The following is a 13,736-nucleotide window of genomic DNA, read 5'->3' as shown; positions in this document are numbered from 1 at the left end:
TCACTGATGACTGTGGACACCATTTCCTCCAGATCCACCAGCTACTCCTGACCAAGAGGGCGCATGTGCTCCCCTCAAGTATACGGTAGCAAAAACATTCCTTAATACTCTGTGTGTAATAGAAATAACTATCTGAGCACTTTCCAGCTGAAAATACCTTAAAGAGAACTTTTTAATCTCACAATGGAGAAGCAGGTTGACTGAATTACATGACTTTAAAATAATTGCTTTCAGGCAGACTGTGATTATGCCATACTTTAGCCCAACGTGACTGAAGCAGTGTATTATTAAGTCTATAAAAGTAGCATTTATATTGGAAAGGCAGACAGGTCCTTAAATATAGGATTGCAAAGGCAACACCATAATACTATAGTAAGTGTATACTCTATTTTAATGTTAGAGGGCAGTCGGTGCAGCCTTGTAGTTATAACACAGACGAGCTATTACATTTTGGAACTGGGGCCAACTTCTAAAACAAAATCTATGTTCATGTAAAAGGCCAGCGCTCAGACACTGAAATTCTAGACGACATTAATGCTTTGAAACCTGGGAAAGCACCAAAACCCCAAGATGGAAAACAGGCCGAGTTTCTGGCAAATAATTGGGTGCGATGAGCAACTGTGCTACGAAAGTTATTTTTGGACTTCTCCAAAGGTAATATGCAACACTTCTCTGGAAAAGCAGTTTTATCGTTCCAATCTTCAAAAGGAAACAATGTTCGAAACTGGGCTAAAATTATTTCTCTTGTCTGTGTGACTGCTAAGTTCACTAATAGGGTTTTTGGCAAGTGTGTCCGGGGTGGAAACGTCAAACCCGCCACCAGGAAGCCAAGCATTTTTCAGTAGTGGATTTCACACCGTGGACCATGTAACAAACCTTGTTATCTAAGAACTAACGCATTTTCCCGAAGGCACCGTTTTGAGCAAAAACTAGTTTGATGCATCAGGGCCCTTGTGTTGTAATATAGGGGAAATACATTGAAATTCTACAGATTATACATGTTTAACATAGCTTGTGCAAGACCACGACGTCCCCATTTGAAAAAAGTTCACCTATTCAAGAAATCGGTGACTAATTTATTCTCTCTCATCTTGTTTTTTTTTTAATTATTATCTGTCCAGCTTTGAGCTTGTCTACGGGTGTCTAGAAAAAGTCCACAAGCATTCAGGAACACAGCCGTTTCTGTGTTTTCTGATAGTCAAATAAGATTAGTATTATGCTAGAGGTAGCGGAAATTATAGCTGCATCCTTTGACAACCCAATGACATAACAGGTTTCATCCATTGGCCGAGCTGTAGCCACTTAACTTCCTTTTAGCTACCAAAGGAGCTAAGGGTTCTTAGAGCCATGTTTTACAATTGATCCTTTTGTTGTTTTCATGGCCCTTGAGACCAGGAGTTGCAAGGACAGAACAGTGGGAACCAAAGGGCATTCTGTTGCCGGCATTTGCTAACCCTGGCCACCTCTAATTGATGTAGATGGTGGATTGAGATCCTTTTTAAGTCTCATGCGCTGTTGCCTGCATAATATTTTGCTGGCTCACAGTGGGTTTGGGGCACACGCATTGCTTACCATGGGTTGGCTTATTCTGCACTTTTTTGTGCTCGCTTCTGGTTTGTTAACGTGTGCAGATTGCACATCCTTTTCTTGTTTTTGGCCTCTCCCTGAGCATTGCCAAAGTATTTGTGTCCTGCTTGTGTTGTGGATGTTCCTTTTTTTCTTTTTGTGAATGTACTCTATAAGTGCACCAGGCGCACACTCTCCACACACTAAATCACACACACCCTCACACACGGTGAACCGCAACAGACATACCAAACTCTTCAAAACCACAAAGCCATACACTAATCTGTGCATGCACCCACACACTGAATCACAAAAACACACACCTGCCACACTAGCCGAACCACAAATACAGAGACAAACACACAGTGCCCACAAATTTCAGGCTACGCACAGACACATATGTATAACACTAAACCACATAAAAGACGTACACATGAATCTCCACAAATAACACACACAAACCACACCCAGAGGTAAGCACACCAATCCTCACACAGGTGTGCATACCAATAAACAGACATACACTGACAAGACATATAAGGCCCACACAATCCCTCCTCCCACACACCTCATTTGCAAGCACACCCCCATCTTCATCATCGAGTAGACATATACATACGTACACACGCAGAAACACAGAAACATGCAGATTGAGATGCACATTTAGGTACAGGAGTACATGGGTGATGTCTGTATTGGAGAGACGGGCCCCTTCCTCTTCTGCCCATTTTTTAGACTGCTTCTCTCAGATTTTTGTCACTGCCTCTCTTTTACGCACGTGTTCCTCAAACCATCTCTACTTCCTTTAGACCCACGCACAAAGTCGATTACTCCTCTTCCTCTCTTTCATACACACACACTGCTTGCCTCACTCCTCATCTATCTGTTTCTCCTCTGTTTCTCTCTCGCTCTCTCCCTTCGTCACATCTTTTTTAGCTATGGCCGGTGAAGAAAAGGTTCCTAATGACAGCATAAATTTGAAGCCTCTCTTCCAAACACTAATGCATGTCTGTATAATAATGTGGCTGCCGCTCTCCAAAGGTACAGGGAACATTTGATGGGCAGGCCTGCTGGATCACATTTTGTAGCTGTACAATACCGCAATGGCGTGCTGCTGCATTTTAATGTTTGACGGGATAGAGCACTGCACTGAATTTCCACATTGGTCGACCTTGGAAACTCTTGATCAGAGCTCCAAGAAATGATCATGCTATCTGCTGCATTTCAACAGCTAGTGCTGGATCTGAGATGTATTTCATGTTTGTCCTCAGAAAAAAAAAGAGTTTTTCTTTAAAAAATGATCACTGCTCTAACAAGCATTTTCAAAGCCAATAGGTTTAGTCTAAGTGAAATCTATTGGCTTAGGCAACATTTTGTTTTTTACATGTTGCACAGCAGTTGCGCTGCGGTGCAGCATCGCTTAAAGTTAAAATAAATGGTATGGTGCAGTACAAAAGCAATATGATTTTAGTGTGTTTTTACTTTAAACCATGTTGCACAGGAGATAACCTGCTCTGCAACATGTTAACAAAAAAATTGACTCACCCAATAGATTTTGCACAGGCGAAACCTATTGGATTTGCCAATCATGTTTCTTTTCTCTTCAGCACTCCATGAGAACGCAAATGTGTTCTTGCTCTGTCTCTCTCCTGTTTCCTTTCACATCATCCCCACCTCCCAGGCTCTCAGTGCTATTTCCCTTTGCCACACCATCTCATCCACTGTTTTACAGCCAGGTTTTTCTTTATAATTATTATTTTTCAGTCCCCCTCACCCCCCTCAAGTCTTCTTTCGCCCCCCCCTAACTCCTGCTCCCCATCATTCTTGTTGAGGCGTTGGCTTCCACTCTCTGTTTCCCCATCCCTCCTTGTTGAGTTGTTTTAAAAATATATATATTTTTTTTATTTTCCCAGGCCCAACAGCTGCATTTTCTACCAGGATTCTCCTTATTCTTTGATGCACTTTGGTACAGATTTTGTTTATTTACCAGTCCAAGATTGGTCTCTGCCATCTTGAAATAGTACAAAAAAATTAAGAAAAGGATAGCTGCCACTTCATAATGCAAACAAGTGTGCACGAGTTGTGATGCATACACTCGTTTATGTGATTGTGCCAAGCAAGCATGAGACAGTCAGAGAGGGAGGACTTGGAATGACGAGTGCGAATGTTCATACTAGACTATTTGAGCACACCAAAATGGCTAAACAGCTCAGATGGGGGACCCAAAACTCCAATGCTCCAAAATTTCCGGGGTTGCAGCTCTTAGGCAGTACTGGGTAACGTCGGCAAGAGTTGTGAGGCCGAATAGCTACGAGTAAGCACATAAGAAGGGCATGACCATGGTGGCCACTTCTGCAGGTCATAGAGGAGGGGAGGAGCCACAGCGCACCTCAGTATGTTACAGAACAAAGCCTTGGTTTTTTAAGCTAAAGCGCTAAAACAGTCATAACACTATTCCTTAACTAGAACAATGGAAAATTGATAATGTCGTTTTTGAGGCAATCGAGAAACTGATTATTCATATATCTAGTATACTGGTATGGAAATATAGTGGGAGTAATGTACAAATTGCCATAATAATGAGTGGTAAACTGGAGCCATGGAAAACTGGTATGGCAATCTGGAAAGTGATTTGACTTTGAGGAAACTGGCACGGATGTTTCCTGGGGGACATATAGATACTGACATGACAATGTTTGCTTTACTAGGGCTTATCAGAGCTCTCAACCCACAATATGCTGCTGTTCACACAGGCTCAGTAGCCTTCACACAGAGATTTTCTAAGGATAAAGTCTCAGACATTGAGAGCTTCAGATGACCAGGAAACCCCTCCATAAAGTATGTTTCTAGCCTCATGGAAGAGACTGTTTGAGCCCATTCAATGTTTTATTGTCTCCCCAGGACAAGGCTGCACCACCAGATGCCTTTTTATGTGGTTTTGAGAAGGTGTGTCTTCTCTTAACATTGGTCTATAGGTGGGACCATGGGTAGGAATGGGTGCCCGTAGCACCGATGCACTTCCATTTCTGTTGCATGGAAATCTTAATGCACAGTGTTGCATAGCAGCGCTCTACGATGACACTCCACATTGCTCACCCACCCGCCTCCTAGGAGCCACCCTCTACCTGCAGTATGGCCTCATACTCTATGGGTGCTCCACCGCCATGCACCCTCAATGTTGAGCACCCCCTTGAATGTCCTTTCGACTTCTACTGCCATTTCTGATAAAAGAATACATGATGGTGGTTTTTCTCAAATTTTTAAAGTCCACATAATTCAATTCAATTCAGAAACTTTATTCGGTTTTACACAAACCATAAAAGTACATATACATATACATTTCACAAAATAATTAAAAACACATTCATTCTAGGCATATATCCGATAAAGTGCAAAAGTGAGAAAGTGCAATATCAGCTATACAACGGGAGAAAAGTGGCTAGTGCATTCATTTCAAAAGAGCCATTACATATCCAAACAATTTCTTAGCCTAACAGTCAGTTTTAAAAATTCAGTAATATGGAGAATACTGTCGTTATGCAAAAGCTGTAAATACATTAGGGCCGGTCTAATCTGAGTAAAATTTAGTTTTTTTAAAAGAGTGACCAGATAGCGCCTGCGTGGGTATTCATAAAATCTACATAAAAAGTTAAAATGCAGCATATCCTGTGGAGACTCTCCGTCGCAGCCACAGGGTGCTGCCAGTTTGTTAAAAGCATCAGTTTTAGGTCTGATCAACAGATGATGAAAAAGATTTAACCTGAACCTTGTTAACAGGAACTTTTCATGGGAGGTCAGTGTGCCCAACAGATATGGCTCTGCAGTATCACATGTTTTCAGCATGACAAATGTTCTCACACTTTGTTTCTGGAATTCAACATCTTCCCTCCGGGTCTTCCTGTCCAAAAGGAAGTCCCGTTTGAATACCTCCAGATCACCCTTTACAATCTTACTAGGATGTTCAAACAATTCCAAACGGTAGCTTTAAAGTCCACATAATATCTTATGCCTCATTATTTTAAACTGGTATCATTTCTACTGTCACAATCAGACTTTTTCCTGGTCAGTATCTATGTGATAAAGCTTTCGTTTTAGGGAGAAATAATGCTCCCCTTTTCTGTGGAAGACCCTAAAGTAGTGGAGTAAATCGTTAGGAGCTTCTTTAAAGCCTACTTCTTTTAAGTGCCCTACAAAATGAACCTACGGCCCAATTGTATCCAGACTTTCTTGGGGAAATGACCCTTTCTTTCTTTAAGTCTGATACACGTCCAGCAGAGAGGAAATATCAAGAAACATTATTATTATTAAAAATTATATACATTATTGTGAAGCAATCTGCAGTTGATTATTAGAATCTTAAACTAAGTTCTTAAAATATATTTTGAAATATGTTCTTTAAAAATCCTAAATAGTTTTCTGAACATGCATTTGATAATTCATCAATTTAAAAAAGATCTTAAAAGTGTGTCTAATGTCTCACAAATTTTCGTGACGAGGTGGTTCATTCTCTCAGTTATTTAATTTTTATGAGTTCCAATTGGAAGCGAAACATATGGCTTTTCAACAGATGTCTTTGGGAATTTGTGTTGCACAATATGCTGGATGGGACTCTCCCGCCCCCCTTTTTCTAGGACGATGTGGGCGAGGGGTGTGGCTGGTGGACACCCTCACTTATACTGAAGAAAATACGAGTAGGTACTGTACCCTGCACTAGTTTGAATCTGATCACTGGCTGCTTGTGCTATAAACCAGTTTCATCTGGTCAAATGGGATATGAATCAGGTTGATCTTGTACAGAACATATTTGGCAGAGTCCCCAACTCCTTCTCTCACAGCCATCCCTAGAGGGCTATAAAACCAGTGGTCAGTTAATGGTGACTGGACAATACAGCGATCAAGTAATTCAAATGCTCTGTATCGCACCACTTTGAATTTTATTAACTTCTACATTTAGGCGGGCCTCGCTCTCCCGTAGAAGCTGCCCTGAAAGATTGGCAATGCTGAGTCCATTTAACATAAGTGGGTTGGGGTATTGACCAAATTACGAATGAGAACCAATTATGGTGTTGTTCAATAAAACAATCTCAATGAAACCTCGGGTAATTATTAATGATAAAAAAACTCACTGACAATCCATGAAAGGCGAAAGTTAGGCAATGGTATCAGAACACAATAAATAAGTAGCTTCTAATTTGTCCCTTGTCAAGTGACGCCTTCGGTCAGCCCTGACTCTTAAGCACTCAAGAAAAGGAATTCTGGGACTTGTCGTTTTTTTTTAACAGGATGAGCGTCATGCAAAACGCTGATGGAGCTCAATCAGGTCATGATGAGGCGACTTAGCAGCTCTTTTATTCCTAGGAGGACTGCACTAATTGTTGCAGCGCGGTTTGGGGGCCCTCGGTGCTCCTGTGACAGAAAGGCTGGAAAACGCAGCATTCTTGTGGCCTTTTAGCAGTCTGTGAAGTCAGTCTGGGGCAATTTTCTTTTGAAAACGCTTACATGTAAAGGAAGCCTCGCACGGGGCGATGGACAGGACTGAGACGGATGGCCCACCTGAGCGTTTCCAGGTTGATGCACAATGTCTGACACTCATTCGTTGGGGGCGGGGTGCTTTGAAATGCGCCGGGCCGAGGCCTGGAGCCCGGCGCCCTTTGATGGGCCGAAGCGGTGCTCTAACGCCAGTATTAGCATATCAGTGAGAGGATCGCCCGGGGGCCGATATAGATCAGGCCGGGCCGAGCTGGGCTAGGGGAGAAGTGGGGCCGGTGATAATTGAGTGTCAGCCGCTGTCTGCGCTGTCCCGGTGGCGCCAGCAGCCTTTGACTTGCTAATTCTGCCCAGCGTCTGCCTGCAGCTTCTCCTGCCCCCCTCACTCCGAACGGCAGGCTGGGGGTGGGGGTTATTGATCACAGGAGCATACGGTATGTGTCTTCTGCACACGTGGAAAGAGGTTTTTGATGTTACAACGTTACGTTTCTCTCTCTGGAGGCACACACAGTGCGCATGGGTGCGCGTGACTGCGCGTGCAACAATTATCTGCACACATTGGCCTAGCAGGGGCCTGGGCGATTACTTTACACAAGCATTAATACTCATAATCACTACCAGTCGCTTCCGGAGCTAGATGCTGCGTAATATGTAAAATTACAAATGTAATTCACGGCCACCTCTTTTCATGACGCACTTTAAATAATGGCAAGGACATAACTATTTTTTTTCATTATTAGCTTCGTGGCACTCTATATAAACGGCTGCGAAGCTCAAATGCATCCGTTTAGTTTCTAATCAAGACTGTGTAAAATGTACAGATTTCTGTATGCAGATTTCTGAAGCAGAGGCATTCGGCCTCACTTCTTGAGATGCTTGCTTCCGGTCCAGGGAAGACCTTGTCTGGCAGTTTGGGCTGGACTGTTCCCATGAGGAGCAGGGTCAAGATTGATTTGCATATGACTGGGTCCAAACTGGGGTGGCATGGTGAGCAAAGAAAACGATTAATTAAACCCAGATCTTCGTGATTGGGGGTGAATGTTTGCATTGTTCAGCATTCCGTCCATTATTTGTTCTTTTCACTTCTTTAATACCGCAAGAAGTAGTCCCACTAAACCCTTAGTGTGCCAAAGCTCACAACTGCTCAGCGCTAGGATACCCTCCTGGGTGATCGTTCACTCTACATATCTGCATAACATAACCGCCATTCACCCACTGAGGTATTTCACTGGCACGTCAACTTATATTCCTGTGCTCTTTGAGAGGACAGCTGCCATTGAACGAGGCTTGCCTCCAAGTGATAAACTAGCATTAAACTGGCCAAAATAGTATGGGAACCAACATGAGACTGCACCCCAACAAAAAGTGGAGTTCGGGGTGTGCCCCATGTCTTAAAAACATGTGCAAAGGCATGAGACCTCAAACATATGAAGCTGACCCAGGTGAGGTGGCCCTGTTACTTTCTTACATTTGAAATGAAGCAAATCTGCTTCAAGAGACATAAATAAATAATAATGCAAATCAAACACACAGAATATATTATTTTGTTACAGAATGCAGGGCCAGACTGAGAACGCAAACCAGCCCTGGCAATTAAGTCAAACCGGCCCTGGGGGGGGAGGGTGTGGGAAACACTGCTGCTGCTTTTGTTACAGGGGGCTGATATTGCAGCACTGCTGCAAAACTGACCCCCAGTAACAAAAACGACCCCCACCAGATCAAAACTGGCACCCACCCTTCCGGCTCACTGGGAAAACGCCCGATGTCCATTACGGCCAGTCCGGCCCTGACTAAATGTTTAACAGGCAAAAAAAAAACAGAGGCTCAATGATGCAGAGAAATATTGCAGGCTTCCCGGTGCAATTCAGAGGAAATACATTTTCACCATGTTTGGTGTTTGCAAAAGAGGATACGTTACATTAAACGTTGCATTACAATATTTACATCATTGCATATGAAAGTAGCCTATTTCAAACTATTACATGTGTGCTGTCCATATTAACTATGTAAAAAAACAATCTAGAGGCTGACTTAGTACTATATTATGTGCATATCAAATACAAAACAGCGCAATGTTTTCCTCACTTTTAGCCCCCTCTCTCAAATTTAAAAAAAAAACCAAAGACAAATGTAGTTGCTCTTGTTGTAATACCAAATATTATACAATCCAGTTTCCTCAATATTTTTTACACAAGGTAGTAGCAAAAATTTGATTTAAGTGTTTCTAAAAAGTGAATGGCATCATCTAAAGGGCTCTTGTGTGGAGTCCTTGACAATTGCAGACTATTAAATAAACTCAACAAGTTCATAGGAGAAAAAAAGAGTGCAGGGACCTACATGTTTTCTGTGGAGCACACCACTGGTGCTGCTGAATGCATGGGTTGCTGAATACCAAGGCTGCCTAATGTTGATGCCACTTCATGCCTCTTTCTTCCACCACCCTATACTGCCTGTCTATCACACTCTTGTGGGTTCTTCTTCACCCTTAGTTTGTACCTTGGTAACTGTTTTCTTATATTTTCCTTTCTCCTCCTGTCTCCCTTTTGTGCGTTTCTCTCTTTTGCTCTGGATGAAAGTCTGATGATGAAAAAACATGTTCACACTATTTTATCAGAATAGTCCTAATGGATTGTGTATGTACCTACAGACTTAGTGGAAATGGGGTTCTGGGAAAAGCAAGGCCCATACCCATGTGTTGTGACATGCTTCATCACCAGGCTTCCCACGCCTGAATCTGTGAGTGAGTCTGGGTAGGCTCAACCACCTAATTTTGGAGTGAGGGTTCTTTTCATATATATTTTTGGCACCATTTTGTGCCAGAGAAATTGTGGTTAAAACAGTCTAAGGTTGTTGTCACCAAAATATTCAGGGATGCCTTAGTTTGTCAACATGTTTTGGCTGTCATACTTTATGACCTATGGGGCAGCAGCTTTCATCAGGACATCTATAGTCTGTTGCTCTTATGATTCTTAGTAGGAGGGTGTTGAGATTTTTTCATATGTAAGTATGCAAGTACACATGACTGCAATTACCAGCAGAAATTAAGAATTTCCAGGCCAGTACCAACTCCTTATTGTTCACCAAAGTAGTCTCATTCATGCTTGTCAGCCTATTGTCTGCCCAACACTGGGAAGTTGTGTGTTTGGGAAAGTGATGCTATGGAGGTTGATAGACATGAATCAATGTAAATCATTTTTATAGGGTGAATGATGGAAGTGTGCTGGACAGCCGCGGCCGCTGCAGGTAAGAGCGGTGAGGGGGTATTTCAAGAGATGACCATGAGGGAAAATTAATTATTTATTTAATTTTCTCTCGTGGTCATCTCTCGAAATCCACCCTCACCTGGCCCCACCACCCCACCGCTATTACCTGCCGCGGCTGGTGCTGGAAGGCTGGCCTACTGGAATTGATTGAGGCATTTTAATTGTTGGGAGGATGGAGGTGATTCCGAGATGGGGGAGGGTATTTTGAAAGGTAGCAAGTTATCCTCACCATGAGCAGTAAAAGGAATGATGGTTCTGAACTCAGACATATGCACTCAATCTCCACAACAGAAAAAAATACAGAGACCCAGTTTTAAGGCATACATTCTTAACTATCCCTGGTGAACCACCCTGCCTGACTGATGTGTTCAATCAGGCACATTCTGTAGTCTCTATGGTCAGCAGTCATACAAAGGAGTGGTGGTGAAAAGCAGTTGTAAGGACAGTGAGACTGCAAGGTCTGGCCCGGGAGTTCTCTGGGCATATGGTGCCCCCGGATGCAACACCTATGGGATGGGGTACACTGAGGAAGGGTTATGAATTAGACACTGGATGGGTGAGGTGGGGGGTTTGCTAACTGAAACATTTGGAAGGTAATATGTCCAGTAGACGAAGGTGGATCAACCAGACTGCCATATGGACAGATCAGCTGGGTGGGGAGAGGGCAGGTGGACAGATTAAACAGGTAGGTTTTAGGGGGAGTGTGTGTGCTGATGGGGCTGATGCTGATGGGTCCAAAGTGAGGTTCAGGAGGCTAACAGGGTTGAAGGTTGAGAAGTCAAGACTAAGAGGATGGGACAGTTCAGTAGATAGGTCCACAATCGAGAATACAGAACAAGGAGGACTTGATGCCTAGTAGGTTAAGTTTTAATGCAGGCAGTAGGAAAAGCGTGCAGTACACAAAAAGAGGCATAAGAAGGTTTAAAGACCAGCAGGGGGTGACACTCCTCAAATGTAATCTAGCAACACAGAAAACACCCCTGGGTCTGAAGTGAGAAAGGAGTGAGGGGGAGTCCCTTTTTAAAGGACGGTTTCCCTCACCCACCCGTAGGTGGCATGCTTCATCATTGGGTAACCTCCTTGCACTGCGAACCTAGTCGCAGGGTGGGCTACAACCCCCTCACTGAGAGGGAAGAGCTCAGGGATGTTGTATGATTTGCCCAAGAGGTATTCTAAAACCTTCAAATGAGCAGAGCGTGGAGGGAGTGAAAAAAGGGTAGCAAAAGTGAGCTAAAACAAACTCCCTGGTATTTCAAAACAAACATTAATAGGACATCTAGGGGTCAGGATTAAAAGAAGTGGCTGTGGCAGGAAAATTCAACCTGCCATAGACTCTTACTGGTCGACGTGTTTCAGCCTTTATACCCTCTGTAGAGGTGTCATGGCTTTCTCCAGGGCCAAAAACATGCAAACAAAAGTGAAGGAACCACACATACCAATTTTAGAAGGTGGTTAGAAAAGCATACAACCGGCTAGTAGGTATTAAAACCATTTGAAATTTCTGTGAAATGTCTGAAATCATGGTTACTCTTGTGGGAATACGTCTAGCACCTTACACGAAGGAAAAGTGGTAACATTTAGGAGTATATTCTTGGTTTCTCACATAAGGAAAGAATGGTAATATATTATATAGCATGCTCAGTCCCTCATAGTTACTATATGGTAATGCAGAGGGGCCTGCGTGTCTCTTATATTGTACTGTACTTTCAGGAATAAAGTGGAAAAAACCCCAATACATATGCAAATCTCTAGAGATGGGCGAGGCTCTGAAAGCTCTAGCCAACTCAAGCCTGATGCCTGGCTCAGCTCAAAGTCCTGTTAGAACCTCGCAGGCAGGGGTGCGTCCTAGCACCCACGCTATTCTCCCTATTCCTCAACGGTTTGATCACCTTTCTCTTGGGAGCAAAAAATCTAGACTTACCAATCCTAGCGAGACGGGAAATACCGGCACTAATGTTCGCCGATGATACCCTCCTATTGTCGAAATCATCGGGGGGCATTCAGCGTACATTGGAGGCCTTTGCCAGGTTCTGCAAGGAGAGGAACCTGGAAATCAATTTCACCAAAACCAAGTACATGGTATTTAACCTGAAACGCCCCAATTGCCCTCATCCGCATTTGGATGGCCTGGCTCTAGATCGCGTGTCGATCGTTGAGTACCTGGGGGTCACCTTAACTGATAGGATGGATTGGGGGTGCAGATTGCTAAAGTCAACCTGAGGCTTGCCCAATGAACGGGTGGCATTTTAAAAGTTTTTAATGAATTTCCTCTTAAACAGGTGGGACCCCCCGTTGAAGTATACAGAGCACAGGCGAGAGGGGGCGCACTTTATGGTGCGGACTTGTGGGGACACGTAAGTGCGGCGCCCCTCTCCATTACTGAGAACAGTTTTATGAGGCGTATCCTGAGGTTACCCCAGAGCACACTCCTCTTACCTCTAGGGTTGGACCTGGGTTTGGTTCCTATACAGGATGTTGCCTCGAATTGTCCATTGTTATTCTGGAGACGACTCTGGGCCACCCCTGAATTGGAAAGCTATAGGGAGGACCTACGGGACCTGTTAGCTAGCAGGGGCGCGGGGAAAATATCCTGGCTAAGGCACATTCGGTGCCTCTCCAAGGCGTTAGATAGGGAGGACTTATGGTCCTCTCCTGAGGTGACCTGTGCCGCTTTACCCAGAAAAAGTCTGAGCAAAGCTTTGAGAGAGCATGGCCTGGCCCTTTTAGCTTCTTGTTCGTCCCAGGGCAGGTTTACCAACTCTTTCCTGGAAATTAAGGCACTCCCTGTCTTTGAGAGATTCCTAGATGATATCCAGCCCCCCCTGGCCAGGAAACTGTATATCCAGCTCAGACATGGCTCACTCCCTCTCAGGGACGTTACAGAAAAGTGGATGAAATTTACAACCCCAGCGAGCACTTGTCCTGGATGCCGGGGAAGCAGAGAGACAGATCTGCACGTTCTGCTCTTCTGCCCCTCGTATTCTAGGCCTAGAGCAAAATGGATAATCCCTTTCTGCAAGTCCAGGGGTCTTATAGACTTTAGGGAGACCTATAGAATCCTCAAAACCGATACTGCATTTATGACAGTATATGTAACATCTAAATTTTTGTTGTCCATGTGGTCTACTAGGTGTGCTATACTAAAAAAAGGCACTCCACACTTAGTACCTTCCCTGGGCATTTGATGCAAAAAATGGAGAGGTCCCCTTTTTGATACTGCAACTTGATACAGCACTTATGGGACTTGTTATAGCATTTTCGAGATGTTTATTCTTGTACATTCTCCTTTTTTTAACTTGGAAATTTTGCATGGTGATTCTATGATGCTTTTTAACGTTTTTATAGCCATGTATAAATAGCACTGTACGTAATATGCCTTTTTATGGTTTTTAACCGAAATAAAAGTGTTTTTGACTTGAC

The sequence above is a fragment of the Lissotriton helveticus genome, chromosome 10 (genome assembly GCF_964261635.1).
Source record: "Lissotriton helveticus chromosome 10, aLisHel1.1, whole genome shotgun sequence".
Classification (NCBI taxonomy): Eukaryota; Metazoa; Chordata; class Amphibia; order Caudata; family Salamandridae; genus Lissotriton; species Lissotriton helveticus.
This window is presented reverse-complemented; position numbering follows the sequence as displayed.